This window comes from Manihot esculenta, chromosome 2 (assembly GCF_001659605.2).
Source record: "Manihot esculenta cultivar AM560-2 chromosome 2, M.esculenta_v8, whole genome shotgun sequence".
Lineage (NCBI taxonomy): Eukaryota > Viridiplantae > Streptophyta > Magnoliopsida > Malpighiales > Euphorbiaceae > Manihot > Manihot esculenta.
In genome coordinates, this window is record NC_035162.2 from 20175708 (window position 1) to 20200651 (window position 24944).

Consider the following 24944-nt stretch of genomic DNA (forward strand, 5'->3'; position numbering starts at 1 on the left):
ATTGTAATTGTATGATCATGTATGGGATTATATAGGTTCACAGTTATGTATAGGAGGCTTGCTACAGGTTCCGGCGACCTTAAGTCACCTGAATCCTAACGCCGGTAGAGGTCCAGTTTTCGTGTCGTTACAATGCTGGTGTAAAGCAGCTGACAAATGCTTATTAAATAGGTTTGTTATCCAGTCTTGACTTGATACATGAGAAGTAGCTAAAAGACCCTTCTGAAATTGTTCTCGCACAATATGACACTCAATATCAATGTATTTGGTCCTTTCATAGAAAACTGAATTAACTGCAATTTGAAGAGCTACCTTGTTTTCACAATGAAGCTGAACTGGAACTAAATGGAACCTGCAAATCTCGTAAAATAGATATAATCCAAAGTAATTCACAAACTGTTGCAGTCATGGTTCTATACTCTGCCTCAATAGAGGATTTGAAAACTGTAGATTGCTTTTTTATTTTTCAGGAAATCAAAGAAGACTTAAAAAAAATTTCAAACCTAATTAAGATTTCCCTAGAAAACAATAGGATGCCCAATCTGAGTCACAATATGCAATGATTTAAAAATCATAATTAACTGGAAAGTAAAGACCTGTATTAATAGTAGCCTTCAGATATCATAGAACATGCATAGCTATTTCCCCATAAGGCCTTTTTAGGGCAGCCATAAACTGGCTGAGGTGCTGTACAACATGGCTAATGTCTAGCCTAGTGAGATTAACATACAAATGTCTCTCAATAAACCTTCTATAACAATCTGGTTCAGTAAGAGGCTCACTATATCCGGTGATAGATCTAAACCTCTAGAAAGAGGAAACAAAGCAGGTTTACAGTGCAACATACAACATCACTCAACCAATAGTAATATACTTTGCCTGACTAAGAATAGTGGCCTGATTAGACAGAGCTATTTCAAGCCCAAGAAAATATTTAAGGTGTCCTAGATTTTTATCGTGAATTTATTATGCAAAGCAATTTTAGCAATAGTAATATCATCAAGAGAAGTTTCTGCCATAATGACATCATCAATATATTTTAAAAGAGCCATAAAAGAGTACCCAGATTGTTTAATAAATAGACAGTGATCATGGGAAGACCGTTTGAACCCCAAATACTTGAAGAAGCTAGTGAATTCAATATTTCATTACCTGGAGGCTTGTTCCAAACTATAAAGAGATTTTTTAAGCAAACCTCCTCAAACTCAAGACTCTTAGTAATGGCTACTAGTTTCCGGATAGTATTTCTATCTCTATCTTGTCTTGCAGGTTTCCCTTCAATCTTGATTTGTTCTTAAACCAATCTGGATATCCTATTGGTTTGAAATAAGTATCCCTAACATGACCATCCATGTTGCAATGACTACAGTGCCCCTTCTTTGGATCATATTTCTTCTGTTTACCTTTCTATAACTATTCTTGTGACTGATTAAATAGTACCAAGGTTTCAGTTGACTCAAAGTTTCTTTTACTCAGAATCTCCTTTTGAGACTCATGCTTAAGGGCCATAGAATATGCCCTATTCATGGATAGCAAGGGATCAAGAACTAAAATTTAATCTCTCACAGAATCGAAATTCTCATTTAGTCCCATCAAGAACTGCATAAGCCTATTCCTGTTGTTCATATCATCAATGGCCTTGGATGCTCTACAGGAATATGGAGGTAAAACTTCTATAGATCCTAACTCATCCCATAATTTTTTCAGATGGGTGAAGTAAACTAAAATGGGAGAATTTTCTTAAGATATGAGGGAGATTTGTCTATGTAATTCATATATTTGAGAACCATTACTCTCCCCAAACCTCTCTATAATCTCACACCATAAATCTCTCGAAGAAACTGTATATATGAAACCATCTACGAGAACCTTCAAGATCGAGCTCAAGATCCAAAATGTGACCATATAGTCACATCTCTTCTACTGTTCAAAGAATTCATTATCTTTATTTGGCATCGGAATGGTGCCATCAACAAAACCTAACTTATTCTTGGCTTCTAACGCTATTCTCATAGCTTTATTCCAAGGTCTGAAGTTTCTACTCCCTATCAAAGAAGCTGAGACCAAAATCATATATGGATGGTCAGATCACTGTAGGTAGAACGGATCCCCGCTCACTGTCCACTAAATGCTGCTTATCTTTTCCCGATCCAGACACCTTAGTTTTACCATAGATACTAAATTTGTCAATCCTCCGTTTTCTTAAGATCTAGCTAAATAGATTGTGAGGAATAAAGGTCGCAGCCTTCATCGAACTCTAACCCTACAAAACTCACCTGCTTTGATGCCATGTAAAGAAAGAGAAATGAAAAATACTTCTAATATATTGATCTAAATCAGTCCTGTACAAAAGGGGCTATTTATACTAAGCCTATCTCACGTGCAATGCACGGTCCAGAATAATCCAGAAAGGAAAATAACACAAGAGTCTTTTGATACTGAAGCTAAACTAATCTGGTCCAAACAAAGCTTATTTACAAAATGGTATTTAAAACAATACAACTCAGTTAATCATGTCGATAAGTCGGTTGTCAAGACCTGCATCGGTCACCAAGTTGTCTGGTCGTCAGTCGGTCATTAGGTGACATTAGGCCGGTCACCAGGTCGATCATCAGGTCGGTCACTAAGTCATCAAGTTGTCTGGTCATCAAGTCTAGATGCCAGTCGGTCATTAGGTCGTCTGGTCGTCAGTCGGTCAGTCAACAGGTCATCATACATATTCTTCTATAGCAAACAATAGCTAAACAGCCACATAGAAGCTATAGAAGCAAGGAGATGAATGTCTCAATAGGTGCAAAGGGAAAGAGGCCAAATCCAAAACGATATTCATCACCTACATCAATAAGCTTCACAAAACGGTAGGAATGCAAATCAGCACAATCACCAATAGACATTTAAGATCACTAACAAAAGTTCAGCATAACTTTAAACAGAATCAGGTTCTATCCATGCAACAAAATCTGAATTTCTAGAGACTCCTTGCTTGGCAAGTTGGTCAGCTACATGATTTCGATCACGAAAAACATCATGGAAAGAAACATTACCTATCTTCATTCTCAAATTATCAATTGTATTGAAGACCTGTTGAAGGCGCCATGGTCTATTGTTTGGAGAAGATGTAATCCATTTTATTGCATCAGAAGAATCAGATTCAATAACAATGCCAATAAATTCAGGCCTACAATATGAACCAGAAAGCTGAAGTGCCTTCATAAAACATTTTGGCATCATTTTGGATCACATGTACCATGAGTTTCCAAGACTTTATTACAAAAAGGGCAAAAAGATAAATTGTCATGGATGATATCTCTATTAAGAAGCAAACCTTTGGTTGAAACCTTTTCCAATAGTGCTAACCAAGAAAACACTTTAACTTTTGGGGGAGCTAAAACTTTTCTCACCCTAGTTACAAATTCATAATGCATTGGTACTTAAAGCTTGGATCAAAATAGAAGATGTTGATTTTACACTATAATTTCCTTTCGAATCAAATTTCCAAATCAATCTATCACTTCTAAAAGACATAGTTACATTAAAGAGTGCATCTCTCTGTGCTGCTTTCCAATCTCTTAAAAATTTTCCCCAACTTAAACACTAGTTCCAATGAGCACCATCCCATAAGCCCATGACAGTAGTATCTTGATCAAGAGAGATGAAGAAAAGAGGAGGAATTAGATCATGTAGTTTAGCGAAACAAACTACTTAATCTATTTATTACATAATTAATATATAGTAATAAATATAATTTATTATTTTTATTATATTATTAATGTATGATCTTTTAATTTTCTATTACTTTTTAATTTGATAAATATAATTTATTGTGTTTATTCATCGCTATGATCTTTGATATCCTATGGAAATTCCGCTAAATGCAACATTGGATGTTGTGTAAGTGTTGATATACCATGATAAAGAAAAGATGCATGTGCTTGCCTAAGGAACTCAGTTTGTGCACATGCTTGATTCTAGGGAGGATTCTTTATTGTGGGACGTTGCCCTCTCGAAACTGTATTGCTACATTCAGTGATTCCCATTGCTACCAACTACTAATAACATAGCAGGCTAATTGTTCCCTATGCCTACCATGTAGCACCTTCTAAAATTGCCATGTGGATGACATTAATATAGCATGCTAAGTGTTCCTTAAGCCTACTACATGGCACTCTCTGATATTGCCATGTGGATATCATTAAATATTAAATATTAAAAATAAATCATTAAACATAACATTAATTAAAAGGAATATGGCAAATTAAAGATTAATTTTTTACCAAATGTTACTAACGGCTTTTTGTTTGAAACGTCAAAGTGTCTTATGCTTTTTAAAATGGCAAACATTTTCTTATCTTAATAGTTATTATAAATATATTTTTTTTGAAAGCATTATATATATTTTTATTTAAATGTAATTATTAATATATATACTTTTATTACTAAAAATAATAGCGAAATTTAATGTATTACAATATTTAAAATAAAATTTTCAATTTTATTTAAATGATTTTAATTTCTAAATATATAAATTAATGGAGACTACCAAGTGTGTCATTTCTTTATTTTAATTATTCTCTTTATAGATCAATTTATATATATATATATTTTTACCTATTCGCATTTTTTATAATATAAAAAAGTGCATTAAATTATAGAAAAATGATTTATGTACAAAATTGTGTTTAAGATCAATGTTTTTTTTTTTTTTTTTGAAAGCAGTCTTTAAGATCAATTTTATAATGTCTTTATAATTTTCATCAACATTTTTTATATTATTTTCTAATGATTATTTAATCTTTTAATTTCCTTTAATCATTTACGTTATATTTAAAATTAATATATTTTTATAACTAATGCAATTAAATAATACAATGGGTTTCATTTAATTATAATTTAAAATAAAATTTTAATTTAATTCAATAATTTTCACCTTTTCTAATCTAAATATTTTTATTAAAATTAAAATAATTAAAAAATATATCTTATCCCAGTGCATAGCACTGGCATTCCGCTGGTCAATTGGAAAGATTAACGTATAATTTTTATCGGGAAATTACTAATTTAACGTATTTTTAAAGATGGTTCTGAATTTAATTTTTTATTAAAAAATACCTTAAAATAAAATATCATTAACAATTAGAGAAATTTGAGCTAATACTGTTCATTTGTATTTTAATTATTTAATATTTTTATTTAAATTAAATTAAAAAAAACTATAAAAATAGAAAAATAAAAGAGGGATGGAAAAGAGGAATAGATATTCTAACTTAACCTAATTCCTCTCAATTCCTTTTCTTGACCTAATTTACTCTCAATCTTAACAACTGACAAGTGTAATCAATAATTATCAAACCCTAAGTTTCAATCGATCATATATCCACTCTGATTTCCTCAATTATTCACTGAAAGGTAAGTGAAATCACATTGTCGTGCATTGGAGTGAGTTGAAATTTGGTGTCTCCATTGTCGTGCATTGCAAGGTAAGTGAAATTCCATTAATAGCTTTCTCCTTTTTTGTTTATTTCCTCAATCTGCCATATGCATGAATAAAACTTGATTCCTCATTTACAATCACTCGTAATAAATTGTGTTTAGTTTATATGAATTCATACCAGATGCATTATTGCTTGTTGTATTTAGTTTTTTATATTGATTTTTTTTCTTGAAATGAATAGGCAAAATGTCAAAATATGTTAATTTAGTGATGCATTATGGTGGTTATTGGATATATAAACCTCATATGGTTTATGGAGGTTTAGTGTCCTATGTTAATCACAAAGATATAAACTACTTATCATAATTTGAGCTATTTGTGTATAAAATGGATTATGGGTACAATGATGGTTGCAGAATTTGGTTTAAAATTACTGCTCTTAGTAGAGATGAAGGTTATGAGGAGATTTTGAGTGATCAGAATGTAAGTAATATGATTAATTATAACAAGGGATATCCTCATATTGATGCGTACTATGTTGGTATTGGTAAACCGTTATTTGTTCATACTAGTGATGTTAGAGCTGAGGTTGTTAACGAAGTTGTAGTTAGTGATGAGGGTGTTAGTGAAGCTGTTAGTCTTGATAAAGGTGATGCTAATGAAGCTCCAATTAGTGATGATCGTTAGTCTTGATGATAGTCCTAGTGAGGATGTTAGAGAGTACCAAACAGAGGTTGGAGGAGATATTAACATTCATGACAGTGAAAGTGAGGATAGTGATTATAAAGATGGCTCTGAAGTGGAGGAGATTTCTAATGATGATGACTCAACAAACAATAATGTTAGTGAGATCTGAGCTAATTTAGAGGGGAGTGATGATGATATTATGAATAAGGGCAATTGTGAAGTTGAAGATGAGACAAAGTATGAATCAGACCAATAGACAGAGCATGAAAGAAGAGGAAGTGATACAACTTTTTCACACAATAAAGATATCAATGAAGATGACAAATAAGAGTTTAATGAAGCGGCTGTTAAAGATGACGAATTGCATAGCATGGCAAGTTTTGAAAGTAAGTGTGAGCATGACGTTCAGGACTTTAATGAAGATTGTGGTATGAAGGATCATTTACTTAAAGTAGGCATGAAGTTCACTTCTGTCAAGGTTTTTGGAAAGGTTTTAAAGGAATGGGCAATTAAAAGAGAGTATACATATGTATTCCAAATGAATTATTCAAAGAGGATAACATCTATTTGTAAAAATAATTGTGAATTTAGGATTCATACTAGTAAGCTTAATGATAGTGATACTTTTCAAATAAAAAATTTTAAGAGAGGGCATAATTGCCCAAGAGTGTTTCATAACCCTCTTGTAACTTCAAGATATCTGTCTGAGAAGTATTTGGAAGAATTTAGGGGAAATCCAAACTGGGATGTTAGGACCATGCAGAAAAAGTTACAAAGAAAAACTAAAACTGAAATATCTCTGTCAAAATGTTACAGGGCTAAGTACAAAGTAAAAGTAAAAATAGAAGGGGATGTTAAAGAGCAATATAAAAGGGTTAGAGATTATGCATTAATAATCATGAAATATAATCCTGAAGTTGGTGTTGATGGGCATCGAATATGTCAATTAAAACGGATTCTACTTTTCTAATTCAATAATTTTTATAAACAGGGTGAATGAGTATTGAATCCATAGAGACCATAAATTTATTTAATTCTTATGACAAGTGAGGGAAAGAATGATTGTTTAAAACAAAAGGGAGAAGAAAAAAATTTCAATTGAAAATTTTGAATTTAAGAAAGACTTGAGAAGAAATAAAATAATGTGATGGAATGCTGAAATAAACAATTAATTTAAAAACTCAGCTGAAGGTAATCAAAGTTTAAGAGGTTTTCAGTTGACCATTTGATTCAAAAGAGAATTCATTTAATTTTTCATTATTTGGTTATAGTGCTCAAACAAGCGAATTCCACCAATTATTCCTTAAAATTAAATTAATTTGCATAGTGCTAAATCAATTTCTAATTAATTAACAATCTCAATAAGCGTATAGATTTAATTAATTAATTACTTTAAAAAAGAAGAACCCACATTTGATTAACAATTGCTAGCGAATTGTTTAAACCAAATCAATCAGTTCCTTAACATAAATAGATATGCTAATTGCTACTTGTATTAAGCTAATTAAATAATTACATTTTTGCTTGAGTTAATTAGCAATATATTGTCTATTTAAGATATTCAATAAGCCTATTGAATCCCTAAAAAGAAAACAATGGAGGTAATATTACTCAAAAACAGAAAAAGAATGAAAACAGAAATTAAGATGAAGAGAAATTAATAATATATCTTATAACTTAAATAAAACCTCAATTTGATTAATCTTCAACTGAAAAAGAGTGTTTAGCCACTAAGATCCATAACAAAAGTGTAGAAAAATAAAAAGAAGAAGAAGAGAATGGTTCGACTAAAGGAACCGAGAGGAAGAGGGGAAATTGGGAGATGAGGAGATGAGAGGAGAGATGCCTTCCTACTTCTAAAATAGCCTTTATATAGGCTTTTCTCAACAAAAAGATAAAATATAATATTCAAAATTTAAAAGAAATAAAATAAATCAATAAATCCTTCTATGGTTGTTATTGTAATCCTTGAATTTGCAGCTATTCGAAATAATTTGAACTCTATACAATTGCCACAACAAAAACTTTGCAATTTGTCCATTAAGCTTGGGTCATAGCCTTGGACAAAATAATACCTTTCAGTCTAAAACAGCTCTGAAACAGCCTCTACTGGTTTCTTTTCACACTTTTTGCTCCACATCTGTCCAAAATCAAAATTCAAGTAAAAATCTAATTGTTTTCCATCAAAATCATAACAAAATCATGGAAATTAATATAAAAAAATGGTGAGTTTTACAACTCATCAGGTGAAGATTTCTACTTCTGTGTATGCAAGTAATGGAGATGACATGCATAGGAAACATGGATTTACAATACCAAAAGAGATAACAGTGTTTCAGTATATGTATGTCAGATTCTCAGTGCAAAAGCAAGGCTGTAATACCCGGCTAGAGTCCAGCGTCGGAATTCTACTTTCCGATGGAGTTTCAGATGCCGGAAGTCTCTAGAAGGGATAGATTGATGTTTTTCTATAATGTTTTGGTATGTTTCATAGTGTTAAAGCATAAGGAAATGAGTTGGTGAGTGAAATGAACCAAGGCAGAAAAGCCAGGTTCGGCCGCCGAAGTTGAGGTTCGGCCGCTGAACATGCATGGCTTTCGGTTTCACGATAGGCCGCCGAAGGTGGTCTGGCCAGCCACCTATAAATGGCCCTCAGTCTGTTGAAGCGGTAGGAGTACCGTTTCTTTCACTTGCTGAGGTGAAACTCTGTCCTTTGTGAGTATTCTTTCATGTTTTCATTAAATCATGCAAAGATTTGATCAGTTTTTATGATCTTTTGAAGGTTTTAAGCTAAAAACTCAAAGTTGTGAAGTTTGGAGAGTTTGAAGGAAAGTTGCTCCAAAACTCCACGTTAGGATCGTTCATCTACTTGTTTTCACACGGTAAGTGAAGATCCTGAGCTTGTTTTTATGTTTTCTGAAGGTTTTATGGGGTTTATAGAGAGAGATGCATGAATAGGGTTATGTGTGAGGTTTTTATTTCTCAGGTATTAGACTAATAATAGGTTTAGATGGATGTCACTTAAAAACATAATTAGGTGGACTTTTGTGCAATAGGAAGGGATGGCAATGACAACATGTTCCCAATTGCACTTGTAGCAATTGATATTGAGTGCAAAGAATCTTGAATTTGGTTTATCAAGTTACTAATAGATGACTTGATCATCCATCAGAGAGACAGGTTAGATTTTCATGTCTGATCAACAAAAGGTAATATGTCAATTCATATTAGTTAATTTTTTTGTGCTTTATACATGTGGCATTTATAATTCTGAATTTCTTGAAGGGTTTAATTGAGGCCTTTAATCAGTTGATGCTTGGGGTTGAACATCGTTTTTATGTTAAACACATATATGATAACTTTAAGGTGATTTTTAGAGGGCTTGAATACAAGAAAAAACTCTGGGCTGCATCTTGTGCAATTAGAAAGAGGACATGGGAGTATCATATGACAAAGATCAAGGAAATGGATGTGAAGGCTTATGATTGGTTGATGAAGCATGACCCCAGCACATGGTCAATGGCTCACTTTTCAACTCATGCCAAATCAGATGTGCTTTAGAATAATATTAGTCAATCATTCAACTCTTACATCAAAGAAGCAAGAGACTTACCTATCCTATCAATGATTGAGTGGATTAGAAGGAGATTAATGAAGAGGCTTCATGTGAAATACCATTCTATGAATAACTACAAAGGAGATATTTGTCCTAATGCACAAGATGAGCTAGAGATTAGGAAAATTGAGAGCAGGAATTGCTTTGTCACTCTAGCTGAAAATAAAAGTATGAAGTTGACTATTATAATACACAATATACTATTGACTTGGATCAAAAGAACTGCAAGCTGCAGAGTATGGGATTTGATAGGATTACTATGCAAACATGCAATTTCTTGCATTTTTAATAATAGAGACAAGCTAGAAAAATATGTTCACTTTTACTTCTCGAAGGAAACCTATTTGGCAATATATAAGCATATCATTAATCCTTTACCAAGTAAGGAAGAATGGGAGAAATCTGAAGGAAATATTGAAATACATCCTCAAATTGTCACCAGGCCTACAGACAGACCAAAGAAGAGGAGAAATAGAAGAAAAGATGAAGTAAGAAATCCATATAAGTTAGCTAGGGCTAGAGGAAAGATTAAATGTGGAAAATGCCACCAGCAAGGACACAATGCAAGGGGGTTTAAAGCAGGCATAACCGGTGAAACAACTTGGTAAAGGAGGATGAGAAAGAAAAATTCCAATAATTCAAGTCAATCTGAGGTAAGGATTGAAACACATAATATAATTGCATTATACATGTGTAAACATATATAATAAGCTTAGAAATACTATCTTTATATGCTACCACTTTCCAAGGAGATACAAGAAATGGAAGGAAAAAAAAGCTACTTTACAATCACAACTAATCCAGCTTAGGTGATGTTATGTTCAATAATATTATCTTTTCAAAATTGATGTTTTGTTCATGTAGCATATAAATGACATACTCCTGTATTCTTATTTTTGTAGGTATTACATAGCAAATTTGCAAGAGAAATTAGACCAAATATGATGGACAGTTCATCACAACCTATACCAAGAATGAAAATGACAGTAAGGATAAAGATATTATAAATAGAGCTAATAATTTGGACATATTAATAGATATTATTTTTTATATTGAGTATGAATTTTTATCCACAGAAGAGGGTCCAGCCATTTAAAGCTCCAAGGCAAACAGAAAGTGGACATCAATGAAAGTGGATAGAAGAGGGTCCAACCATTTTGCATTTTGAGAGTTCCTAAGCTGATTGTTCACAATCTGTTCACATTTTGCATTTTGATAGTCTTTGAGGTGATTTTTCACAAGTTGAAGTTGACAGATTATGAAACTTTTACAACTTACAACCATATATTTTGGATGGATACCATTTTGTAAAGACATATATTGTTAAGTAATTTTGAATTAGATGGATGTGCATATGAAAATTGTGCTTATTCTGTAAAAAGATGTGGATATCAACATTTTCCACATCAATATATGTATTTATTTGGCTATCATTTTGTATTGTTGAAATGTACAAGAATTATTGTAATTTGTAGACTTAATATTCAATCATGATTCTCATGAATGTTTATAAAATTTTGAATTCACCAGTATAACATTAACACAATAAATTTCCACCATTTTTATTAATTTGTAATAATAATATGTTATACAATTAAAGCAAACATGTATTGTCATGCCTATTTTTATTTTTCATATGTGATAACACAGTTGCAACACAATTATAATGAAAAAGACATAAATTCTTTTCATCCATTTACACATACAGTATTGATTTTTATTGACCCTTTTTTCAGTTTTAATTTTCCTCATAGCTACAACTTCATTCATGTGTGATTTCAAAGCATCATCAAATTTCACATTCAACTCCTTACTCGTATTTAACTAAAACAACAATTCTACTTCGCTTGCATGACATTCAACCAATTCATCCTCCAATTCTTCTAATCTTTTGATCATTCTTGAAAAAATAACTTCACATTTTTTATAATTTTCACTATTCAACCATCGAAAAAAGTTGCACCTACCAGGATGTTTAAACCGCTCACATCCATAAAACCTTCTTCCTTCATTTCCTTCAATCATCACAGTCCTCACCGATGCTGGTAGCATGCATCGGCACCTAACAATCTTGCTCATTTCTTTTCCTAAGTCGTTTTCCTCTGACTGTGTGGGAGATTGAGAGCTCATTCTGAATTTTCTTCAAAAAATTAGGGATTATGGTGCAACATAAATTAGAGATTTTGATTCTCTAGGAGGTAAAAAATAATAGTACAAACCTAAGTATTTTTAAAGTTTTTTTTATTAATTTAACTTAAATAAAAATTTTAAATAATCAAAATAAAGATGCCACGTCAGCATGGTTCTAACGGTGTTAGCTCAAATTCCTCTAGTGGCTAATGGTGTTTTATCTCAAGGTACTCTTTTGACAAAAAGTTAAATTCAAGACCCTCTCTAAAAATGCATGAAATTACAAGACAATTTTATGTAATTTCTCAATTTTTATTCTGTAAAAAAAAGGCATAAAAGGCAAATTGTTGGAATTAGCTACAATTTGAATCTCACGTTAATGAACACTTTATCAATTCATGTTCTTTTAATTTCCTTTATAAAGAAGTAGCAAATATAATTATATTAGTGAGCTTCAAATTAGTTCAAATAAATATATTTCATATACTGTGTTCCCTTTGTTTCTGAAAATAACTTATACTATTATGGTTTTTTTTTTTTTTTTTGAAAAATTACTTGTATTTCGAAAATATTTTTCATGAAAAATATTTTTTCAATAAAATACTTTATTTTTTGTTGTTTAATTTTAATTTAAAAAATAAAATATATTAATAAACTTATATGTAGAAGTACTATTAAGTTTTTTAAAATGCAAACAATGATTTAAATTTTTATTTTATTAAGAAAATATTTTCCATTAAATAATTTTTTTAGCATTACAAATGCAAAAAATAAAAAAAAAAATATTTTTTTGAAAAATAGTTTTCGTGGCCTTGATTTAAATTTTTGTTAAACATTCCGGTTAAGATTTTGTTTTAACTTGAGAGTAAATTTCACAATTTATCCATGAATTTTAATATTCATAATATTACAGTCCCTAAAATGAAAATTGAAACATAATACTCTATTAACTTTAATCCCTTGTAATAGTAAAATCCTTCTTAACTTTATTACTCGTTAGTAGGTAAACTAATGATATTTCATCTTTTCTATCATATTAGCCTTCCTCCATCTCCTCTATTTTTTGTTCTTTTTCCTAATTTTTGTCAATCATCGTACCCAATCCCTTCTTTTAGACCCTTTTGGAATTTTCAATCTCTCTATTATTTGTGAACCCAACCTTCACGAAAACCAACAATCCATTCATCATGAACACCAGCATCTATTGTAAATCCCTCTCTGGTGCATGAAGACTAGTAGCGTGAAGAATTATTTGGGGCATGAAAAGTAGTTGTGCGAATAGAAGACTCTCACTAAATTGAATTTCAATTCTATCATTGTAATGGAGAAGATAAATTAACAACATCTTGGATAAATTCTCATCCCTAATGGAGGTTTTATGGATACAGAAAATATGGGGTAAGCTTAACTTGGATGCATGTTTGAATAGTTGTGTGAGTTAGACAAATTTTGATTTTTTTAAAAAAAAAAAAAATTGTGATTGTCCACTTCATATGTCTATACTGAACTTAGATATTTAAATATAAGGGAGTTTAAATTTGATAATTTAAAATTTAATTGGGTTTAAAGTTTGCATCTAATTTTAGCATTTTTAAAATATATATTTAATTTTGTTCTCAACATAGTTTACTTTCAAATTTTTTATATTTGAAAAATTATTTTGATTATTCAAAAACTCAAAAAAATGTTGAAAACTATTTTAAACATTTGAATTTGAGAAATATATTTTTATAAATCATTATTAATATATAAACTCTCTTATCCCTTTTAACCTTAATTCTATTTTGAATTTGATTCATTTCATGTTATAAAAGATATAAATCTTATCTTAAGATCTCTATTAAGTACTATGATACTTCACTAATGTTTTCTTTTTAAGTGCAATCTATACAAAGATTTAAGACCAACAAGTACTATAATGCTTTACAAAAGTTTTCCTTTTAAGTGCAACCTATACAAAAGTTTAAGACTAGCACATTTGGTAAATAAAGTTCAAATATTTAAATAAATTCAATTCAATAAACTTGGGTATTATAATTTCTAATAAAAAAAACACTTCATATTATGAGATTATACTTATTCATATCAAATTTTGTATTCTATTATAAATATAATTCACGTACTGTTACGTTCATACACGTTCTGAAGTAGAGGTATCGATTATTAGATTGTCTTATTTTAAAAAGTAAAAGTTTTAAATTCTTAATTTTTTTAATTAAGGTACACCATCATTTTTAGTCAAACCTTTCCGTCGTTTTTCAATTTTAACCAAATTAAAAAGATTGTTAACTATTTTAACAAAATGTCAATCGAAGGTTATAATTTGCTTATGTGGCAATACTGAATTAGCAAAGGGTCTCATCTGTCATAATATGATAAATTCATCTTAGCCAAACCTTTCTGCAAATTATCAATTTTAGCCAATTTATTTTTTATTCATTTTAATCAAAAGGTAAAAACGAGTGTAACAGGAACTAACTTGACTGTTTAGTTAGCATATAAATTAATTTTTTTTTAATGCAGAACTCACTTGAATAAGCTATCTTATCAAGTGAAAACTATATTTTTAATTATTACACAAATTCAATAATTTATACTAATTTTACACTAAAAAGTAAGACAGATATATTTTATTACTATACTAAAATATTTTTTTTTAACTCTAAATTAAAAATTGACGTAATTTTAGAAATTACTTTTGTAAATAGGCTTCTTATTCTAAATGGATTGCTTATAGATATTAGAAATAAATCTTCTGTTATAAATTATTTTAGCCAAAAGTAATTTTTATCATATTTTTACCCACTATTAACCTATACTTAATTTGTAAATAAAAATACCTATTAATTTTAGGCTAAGTTGGTGCTAATATTTTTTAGTGTAGTCCTATCCAAAAATAGTTTAATTGAATTATTTTTATTTTGATAAATTATTGCATGAACATGGTTTGATTCAAGTGAGTATGAAAGTTTTAATTAAAATTAAAAAAAAATATATTAGCTAAAATTGTGAAATTGTATAAAGGGTTGACTAAAATATATAATTTATCTTTAATAAGGTAAGTTTCATAATTATAAATTACATTTTTTACTGATTTAGCATGCTACATAAACATACTCTAACTTCTCAACCGATTTCTGGCTAAAATTGTTAATAATCTTTTTAATTTAACTAAAATTATAAAAAAATAAAATTAATTAAAATAAAAAATAACATAAAGATTTGACTAGAAATAATATATTTTCTTAAGCTTGAATTTGAAAAATGGTTTTTCCAAATCACGACATTTTGCAATGAAAGAGCATCAAATCTCAAATATGTGGTAAGATTATCTTAATTTAAAGAAAAATGCTTATATAAAAATGCGGTAAGGATTAAAATATATATTTATATGTAATATTAAGAAAATTATATTTTAATTCCTGAAAATTTATTAATTAGTTAATTGATTTTAAAAATTCATTAAAATACTTTTGAAATTTTAAAAACTTTATTAAAAACTCCTTACCTCACTTTAATAATAATACTAATAATATAATTTTTATAATAAAGAATTATTTTTATGTTTATGAATTGTTAAAAAATTCATTTAGTCATCCACATTTTAAAAACACTCAATTAAATATATTCATACTTTGTACAATTCTTTTTAATCTTTTTTAAAGAAAACCATTATTATTATTATTATTATTAATTAGAGGATTAAATATTGAGACTATTTATAATTACATGAATTAAATAATATGTTTAATTAAATTTATAGGGGCTAAATAATATAAATATTCAAGAATATTAATAGTTAATTTAAAAAACTAAATAATTAAATTTTATAAAATATATGGATATTTTAATCGAATAAATTTAAAATAGAGACGAATTAATAAATTTTTTAAAAATTTAGTGATTTAATAGTAATTCATTCTAATGATAATAATAATTTTAAAAATTAAAACAAATTAGAAAAAAAAATAATTTTAAAAGATAATTCCACTCCTCTTGAAAAAAAAAAGTGATTTCTTAAAAATTAAAAATTAAAAAACTGAAAGCTCCATATTAAATAAGTTGTCTTGATAAAAAAAATATTTAATAGAAGGTTGCTATAAAAAATTTGATAATAAATTGAAAGATTAATTAATTTGGATTAATACAATTCAAATGAAAAATTAACTAATTAATTATTTTTTACTATAATAACTAAATAATAATTTTTTTTAAATAAAAATTGAGAAAATAGAATATGAAATCTTTCAGATTTTAATAACTATACCACCGAAAAGCTCAAACTATTTACACTCAAAATACATTCATTTGCTATTTGATCGATTCCAAACTTTCATAGACAATAACTCCATTAATCAAAACTCAAAGGGTCAAACCATATTCATAATAGTTCGATTCTTGCGTTTGGCTATCCCATTCTGTTGTGGAGCGTAAGCTGCTATGAGTTGCCTGCTTATACCATTATCTTTACAAAACGTATTGAACTCATTGGAGGTGAACTATTTTTCTCTGTTAGTGCGTAAACAACATATAGGTACTCCCGACTCCTTTTCAATAGGACTCTTATAATGTTTGAATGTTGTGAATGCCTCAGACTTTTCATTCAGAAGATATATCCACAACTTTCTACTATAATCATCAATAAATGTTAAAATGTACCTTCTATCACTATTAGAGGATGGTGTGATTGGGTCGCAATATTAGCTGTAATTTCTTGGAAGTACGCCATTAACTTTTTTTTACAATTGCCTCTTTGTGTTGTTTCCCTACCAAGCAAACAATACATGATTTAGTTGTAGCTTTCAGAGATGGAACACCGTTTACCATACCTCTATATTTAATGTTGGCAGCCCCTTATAGCTCAGATATCCATATCTCCGATGCCACAGCTGTGATTCATCTTCCATTATTGTTTGTGAGCAAGTAGAGTTTTTTGGTATCACATTAGCTGACAATGCAAACATTCTAATCGTCGACATCCATGTCTCGATAATCAAACCCCTTCTTGAGTGATAAAGCCTGCATGCTCCATGCTTTATAAGAATGGCTAATCCTCTTTCTTGAAGTTGGCCTATACTGAGCAAATTATTTTTCAAATCCGACAAATAATAAACATCCATCATCACCTAAGTTGTGCCCTTGATTTCCAGTCGTATGTTTCCTTTCCCATCACTTCCATTCTTGTATTATTACCTAGCTTCACGAATGTCGGCATGTACCATCTAAATCTAAGAAGTACTGCCTCTTCCCACACATGTGATTGCTGCATTCGGAATCTAAGTACCACATCTCTTCCCTTTTTGTATTGTTAGTTTCCACAAAAGCCATCAGGAGCATCTCTTCATCCTCATCAACCTAACATAGTTGGCTTTCTTGTCCCTGCTAGAACATTTATATTGAAAATGCCCTAGTTGATGGCATTTATAACATTCCACGGTGTCCTTATTAATTTGTCTCCCTCTGCCTCTCTCTCGGCCTCTAATTGCAGCTCCTCTACCTTTGCTTCCTCTTTCATCGTAACTAACCTTTAGTGCTTGCTCCTCTCCACCATTCTTTCTAAACTTTCTGCTCATGAACCAATAACGAGCTTTGTAAACCATCAACTGAGAGACTATCAATGTCCTTTGACTCCTCAATTGAGCATACAATGTAATTGAATTTCTTGGTGAGAGTATGTAGAATCTTCTCAACAATTTTGACATCTGGCATGTCTTCACCACAATTTCTCATGTCATTGGACACCACCATCACTCTCCCGAAGTAATCATTGATTGTCTCTCCCGGTCTCATCTCCAGTAGCTCAAAGTCTCTACGAAGAGTTTGAAGCTGAGCACGCTGCACCTGAGCATTCCCTTGATACTTAACCTTCATTGAGTCCCACAATTGTTTGGCCGTTTGCTTTTGCAAAATTGTCTTCAGAATGGTCTTGTCAATGGAATTGAAGAGATAATTCTTGGCCTTCAAATCCTTTAACCTTGTTTGTTCTAAGGTCTTCTTTTGAACGGGTGTCAGTGCTTCTTTATCAGTTGGTTATGTGTAACCTTTTTGGACGACACTCCAGTACTCCTTTGATCTAAGGAGATTTTCTATGATCAAACTCCAATGATCATAATCTTGTTAAACTTGGGAATGCATGATTGTGCGAAGTTGTTAGTTTTAGTCATTGTCACACAGTCACCTACACTCGCAGTGTTTTTGAGCACCAGAGACCTCTTTGTGGCTCTGATATCAGATTTGAAAGACTCTTAATCATACATAGAGGTCTAAAAAAAAATCTTTTATTTATTAAGCAACATCGGACTTTCATAGCTTTTACATTATAAGATTACTAGTAACAACCACTTACAATTCGTGGTGTTTGTTACAGACTAATTCAAAATTATCTCTATCTATATAACTTCTAATTATTAGGAGTTTATTAGCAAAACACTAATAATTTTAAAATAGTCAGACCCAAGGTTGACTTGGAAAAACGTGTATCAAGCAACCGCAATGACGTGGAATGTACATGACCAGTATTATTTGTTCCCTTCCCTTCCCTTGCTTTTATATTCTCTGATATGCATCGATCTTCTATCCTAATCACTATTTTTTATCATTGGATACCTCCCTGTGGTTGAGCTTTCTGCACTGGCTGATCCTTTTGCCGTTGCCGTTGCCGTTGCTGTTGCTGTGTGTAAAGAGATGGAAGAGTTCCTGCTTGCTAGCTAGCTACTCATCCCATGCCTGCTCATCATTCTCGTCAAAATCACCGCTCCAAAGGACTCTACATGTTGCAGATCTTGGTTTGTTCTTCAGATCTAGGTTCATTATTATTATTATTTTTAATTTTATTAGTTATAGGTTAATTTTTAATTATTTTTTATTTACTTGCCCTCCTTTTATTTCTTCTTTTTTTTTTTTTTTAATTTTAACTCGTTTTTTTTTTTTTTGTTTTTTGGCTTAATTATTTGTGTTCCAGCTCTTGGTTATTCCAGTAACAAAGTGAGAAAATTGAGATTCTCATTGTCATTTCAGTACATTTGCTGGTAAAATTACTTTCTCGCTCCAAATAATTTATCATTTTTGTTTACTTCCATTGATATAGTCTCACTCAATTGATATTTTTTTTGTATTATAGGATGAATTTGGATGTCTTTGCATGATTTTTTTTTTCTAGGTAATTCGTGCAGATATATATTTGCTTTTCTTTATTTTTTTTTCAAATTTTTCTGTTTGATAATTTAAATTTTAATTAACAATTCTTAATTAAAATTAGATTTTATATAAATAATATACCATAACAAAGATGAGATAATATATATTTTTAATGTGCAATTAATAATACTAAAAATCTTATTTGAAAAATATATATAATCAAATTAAATTAAAATAATCCCCTTATCCTAAAAGAAATAACCCAAATATATATATATCTTTTACAAAAGCAGTTAATAACACTTTCAGAAATGATGAATTTAAAAATTACAATAAATTTAAAAAATAATTTTCCAAAAAAAAAATTTAGAAAAGTAATTCTTGAATAAGAAAAAAAAAAACTTATCTATCCCTCCAAGGTCTAAATGAAATTAGATATAAATTTTCATAATTTCATATTGATTAATTATCATCTTATAAATTTAAATTTTTTATCTAAGGATGTAATATTATGACTATTATTTTAATGTTTATTTTTAAATAAATATAAATTATCATCAGGATATAACTGATTTATATTATTATTTTATTATTCAATAATATTTTTAAAATAAAATTATTATCTAATAATTTAATTTTATAAACATATCAATCATCTATTCCTCCACATTAACTTGTATCAGTACTCAGCCAATATCTACCTGTAGTAAGAGTATTCAATTTGACAACCTTATTTTTAAAATTTTGAAATTCTAAAAAAATAAGTTATAACAAAATAAATTTATCAGGTTTAGTCTGATGGTAAATATATCTAAATAAATCTAAAGATTTCAGGTTTTACTTTTTTAATTTTTGGTTTCTATTTAAAAAAAAAACAAAATAAATTTACTGAATTTTAGAGTAAAATAAATAAAGGCACATAACTGGATTTATATAGAGTATTATACTAAAATTAAGGTTGATAAGTGTTTATAAGATTTAAAATCCCAATGAGATAATAATTTTACAACTTTATTGTTAAAATTTATCACAAAATTATAAAAATATATAATAGAAATCATATGAAAATTTATTATTAATTTAATTTTTTGATTAATTGAATTGATATTTTGACACTATATATTAATAAATTATATAAATATATACAATATATTAAGAAACAGCATACCATGTAAAATAACTTATTTTCTTATTTTCTTTATTAATTAAATTTATTATTTTTATTTACCATTATATTGATAATTGTCATATATTGTATGATCTTTATAATAATAATAATAATAATAATAATAATAATAATAATAATAATAATAATAATAATAATAATAATAATAATAATAATAATAATAATAATAATGTAAAATAAGAGAGAATCATTATTTAACATGTTTTATTATGATAATTATCGATTGGTTTTATCATTATTTCAATTTTTATTAGTAAATTTATTAATGTTATTGAAATAGAGGTTAATTAATTTATTATTCTATAATTTTTTAGAAAAACAAATTTAAGATTAAGGAGATAAAGACATTTTCGTTAGCCATCCAACAAAATGCTATATAAATGAGTTTAAAATATATAATTATTTTGGATAATTTTAACAAATTATATAATTAATTTTATATAAATGAGTTTAAAATATATAATTATTTTGGATAATTTTAACAAATTATATAATTAATTTATTATTTTATAATTAATTTATTGGATAAAAATATTTTCATAAGATAATATATTAGAATTTTTTAAAATTTTTTAAGTATTTAGATAATCTTAAAATTATGATAATCATTTTACTATTAGATTTAAAATTATTAATATGTTGATAATTGTTTTGTATATCTTATAATTTTTACCTTTTAAATTTGAACTTATTATCTAATAGTTTAATAGTGTGATAACTATTTTAATATTTTAATATATTTAATTAATATTTAAATTTATTATTTTAATAATCATATCTCAAAAAATTATTTTTTAATTTATTAAAATTGAAATATTATCAAAATTATTAGTTTTTAATAATTATCCTTCTCTATATGACAACCTATATATATAATAATGGATAATGATTTTATTATTTAATTTATTTTTAGATTTATTAAAAATATCAAAGTTTTGAATGCTAAAAAATATATCAAGGTTAAAATTTGAAGACAAGAATTATTAAAATATATTTAAATATTAATAATAAATAAAACTAATTAAACTAAAAAATAAAAAAATTTAAATGTACATATCTAAAATAATTTGTAGCCCGTAATATTCCATTCGTTTTATTAAATAATAAGAGAGGTTTTGATAATTATTGAGAGGTTATTTTAAGCGTATGATAAAATTAAATAAAATTATATATTAATTATATGTATAAAAGAAAAATAAATAATAATTTTGAATAATAATAAAAAATTAAATAAAAATTATCAAACAAAGAGAACAACTTTTAAAATTTAAATTATTTTAAATAATAAAATCTTTATTTATTTTCAAATTTAAATTCAATAGTAAATAAATAAATAATCTAGCGGTATGATATTTTAATATTTCTTTCTTTTCACTTTTATATATAGTGTAGATATAGATAATTAAAATTAATAGTAACACAAAGTATTAATTAAATAACCATTATACAATGTGTAATATACAGTAAAAAAATTAGTTTTAACTAAAATTGTTGGGAGTTTATGTTAATATTTAATCCTATTAAATTATTTTTTATTATAATATAAAATAGAATTAAAAAAGTTAACTAAAAAAATAAAAGAAAATTCATATTTAAAAAATTATAAAAAATAATATTTTTAGTGACGGTGCTGCTGTTACTGCACAAAATTTCTTCATTTATGGCTAACATTTTTAGAGTGAGTTATATATTTTTTTTTGAAATAGGAGATGGGAGAATAAAATTTGAAATTTTTTATATTTACTCTGATATATTTACCACAATCTAAAACTGTGAGTACCGGTGAGTTATATTATAAGAGTGAGATATTTTAAAAATTTTATTTAGGATATTTTCTGTTATTAAATAAATATCTTTTATCGCTATAATATGTTATTAAAACGTTTACCTAAATTATATTTTAAAACTTTTTACAATAAAATTTTTGTACTAATAATTTTTAGTGACTAACATATTATTTGATAAATTAAATGTGTACCAGATTTATTTTAAAATAGTTTTAACACATTAATTTTTAATTTATAAAATTTAAAATAAACTGAGTATTAATTTTAGAAGAAAATATTAAAATAAATGAGTATTAATATTTTTGATAAAAAAAAAATTTATTAATAATATTTTTTATTATTTTAAAAATAATATTTATAAAATACTTGATTAGAAAAAATTAGTCCTATCTATCAAATTGTAAATAACTAAAATTAAAAATAAATATCTAATGTAAAATAAAAACAAAAATTATTAATTTTAAGTTTTATTATATTAAGATAAAGTTAATAATTAATACACTATTTATTTTACTTACAATTTATTTTATAATTGCACTATAATAATTTGATAATAATTTATTTATATAATTGAGAAATTTAATTATAAAAATTAGTTTACAATATATTATATACATTTATCTAATTAAGTTAGAACATATTATTATATGATAAAGTAAATAAATTTTAAACAAATTTTGAAGCTTAACATAAAAAATATCTGGTAGTAATAAATTTAAATTATATGATCATTGATTATGGATGATGATTAATTGAGTATTTTCAGATATTCGATTCAATATAAACCTATTACAATAGTTTACATGGCATATAATTAAATTAATAATATAAATTAATTAAGAGTTTAAAATTTGAACTTAACTTATCTGAAATCGTAAAAAATCCATAATTATATCTTCTTTAAAACTAGATAAAATCATAAAAAATTAAAATCATTTTTAAAATATTAAAAGTCAAGTTGATTTTGGTTTTATCCGCAAATTAGAGTCGAATAACCAGTTCTGAATTAGAACGGACCTTTGGCCGAGCCTACCATACATATTGGAGCAATTACAATTTTTTTTTTTTTTTTTGGCGAAGAGAGGAAAGGAACAAAGGAAGTTATCCTAGTTCTATGGTGGTGATGCCAGTAGCTTTCGAAGAGACTATATCCATAAGCCTGGCTAGAGACTGATCGATGATATCTAACCTCACTTTAATACTTGTAGCCCAATTTGCCATATAATTACACGCCTGTTAGTCTCTCGTAGAGTATGAGTGAACTGAGCCTTAAGTTCGCTGAGAACAGAGCATGAATGGTTCTAAGTATTGAAGCATTAGCGTCGTTCACCTAGGTTTTACCATTCAACATATCAATAGCATTTAGACTATAGCTTTCCATAATGAGGTTGTTGTAATCCAGAGCCTTCGCGACGTTTCTAGTTCAACATTGAGAATTGATCTCCTATCCAGAGAAGCAATAAAACCTTTGACCCAACTACCTGTCAAGTCTCTGAAAATCCCTCCCTAAAAGCAAGGTGCTCATTTCTAGTAATCGTTGCATCCGTGTTCAACTTGACTGTGTTCACCAATGGTTTCTGCCAATTGACCCTTTGTACAGTTTTATATGGAGAAAGGCCATGGCTAGAGATCTTACTTAGAGGTAAGCACGTCTCTTTGGCTTCAGTGAGAGCACAATATATAAGATTATCCAAATTCATGACCTCCCTCATAAAGATAGAGTTGCGATATGTTTCCACAATTTCAGACGACCAAGCCAAATAGTAAAGGCAAGAAGATGTTATCTCGTGTATTGAGAGTGAGCTCTAAGTTCCATCTCATTCGGCTCTTGATCGAACCGTGACTGAAGAATTCTCTCACCTTGCACTTCGGCAGAGTCCTTCTCCAAACCTGGGCAACCGATAGGTAGTCCCTTAGAGCATGCAGGGACGTCTCATTGTCTAGACTGCACATCTCACAAAGCATTGAGGAGTATAGATGTCTCCTCCTTCACTCGACATTCATCAGAACTCTGTCATGGTTGGCTAGAGATAAGAATGTTTTCACTTGTTGCGGCCTGCTCCATCGCCAGATGAGATTCCAATTTTCATCCTTGTCATGATCATTAAGGTTAGAAAGCAAAGAGTGAGTAGAAGCAAGGGTTACCTTTCTTGTACTATCAAACCTCCAATAAAGACAGTCTTGAGAGTCGTTATCAATCAGTGATGGGAGGTCAGTAAGCATAAGCAGAGAGGATGTTGGCAAGAAATCTCCTAAAGCCTTCTAATCCACTATCTGTTCTCTAGTTAGAAACTGATCTCTTGAGCATTCCAATCTGTAGAGGCTGTAAGGTTTGCTTTGCTAGAGTTTGTCCATCTTGGAGCTAAGAGCCCAACCAAAAATTGATAGACTTGCCATTGTTCAGCATCCACACAATACCTTCTTTGAATTCATCCTATACTGAGCATATGCCTCTAGAAAGGTTGGAGCAATTGTATTTGTGAAGCATAGATGTTGGGTATTCACATTTGAACTTGTATTTAGAGTGAAGGATCCTAACCCATATGGCGCTTTTATTTATGAGCACAGCTCAAGCAAGTTTTATCATGTATGCTTGATTAGTCACTTTTTCACATCTAAGACCAAGGCCACCACAATCTTTGGGCTCAATGACTTGCTTCCAAGGAACCAAGGAGACTTTCTTGGAACCATCCGAGCTCCCTCATATGAATTGTCTATATAACTTATCCACTTCGTCACAAACAAGGCTTGGCAGAATAGAAGTTTGCATGGCATAAAATGGAATAGCTGAGATAATCGATTAAGCAAGAATAATGCAACTCACAAGCGAGAGCTTTCTATTATCCCATTTGGCAAATTTGTTCTTGATATTATTAATGATGTCTTGGTAAGTCTATCTAGAGACACGAGAATGCAGCAGTCTCCCAATTTGTTGCTACTCTCTTATCCTGTAGGAAAATGATTTTTATC

General features: G+C 28.6%; 1 protein-coding gene, 1 long non-coding RNA gene and 1 pseudogene across 6 annotated transcripts in view; 2 read left to right on the forward strand and 1 right to left on the reverse strand.

The window, feature by feature from the left end:
• Positions 1-5260: 5260 nt before the first annotated feature.
• On the forward strand, positions 5261-11149 carry LOC122723097. The gene is made up of 3 exons (XR_006349922.1): positions 5261-5477; positions 10637-10720; positions 10811-11149. It is a non-coding gene; the product is annotated as an uncharacterized LOC122723097 (long non-coding RNA).
• A 6042-nt stretch (positions 11150-17191) lies between these two features.
• Positions 17192-17735, reverse strand: LOC122723069 (annotated as a pseudogene).
• A 664-nt stretch (positions 17736-18399) lies between these two features.
• Positions 18400-24944, forward strand: part of LOC110607529 (disease resistance protein At4g27190) — a 41574-nt gene continuing 35029 nt past the window's right edge. For 3 of the 5 annotated variants that reach the window (XM_043954417.1, XM_043954414.1, XM_043954416.1), the window contains exons 1-2: positions 18400-18649; positions 18826-18892. The gene's annotated coding sequence lies outside the window, so the exon portion shown is untranslated. Of the gene's footprint in view, positions 18669-18825; positions 18893-24944 lie in introns of all 5 variants that reach the window. The other 2 variants (XM_043954415.1, XM_043954418.1) reach the window with 1 other exon arrangement.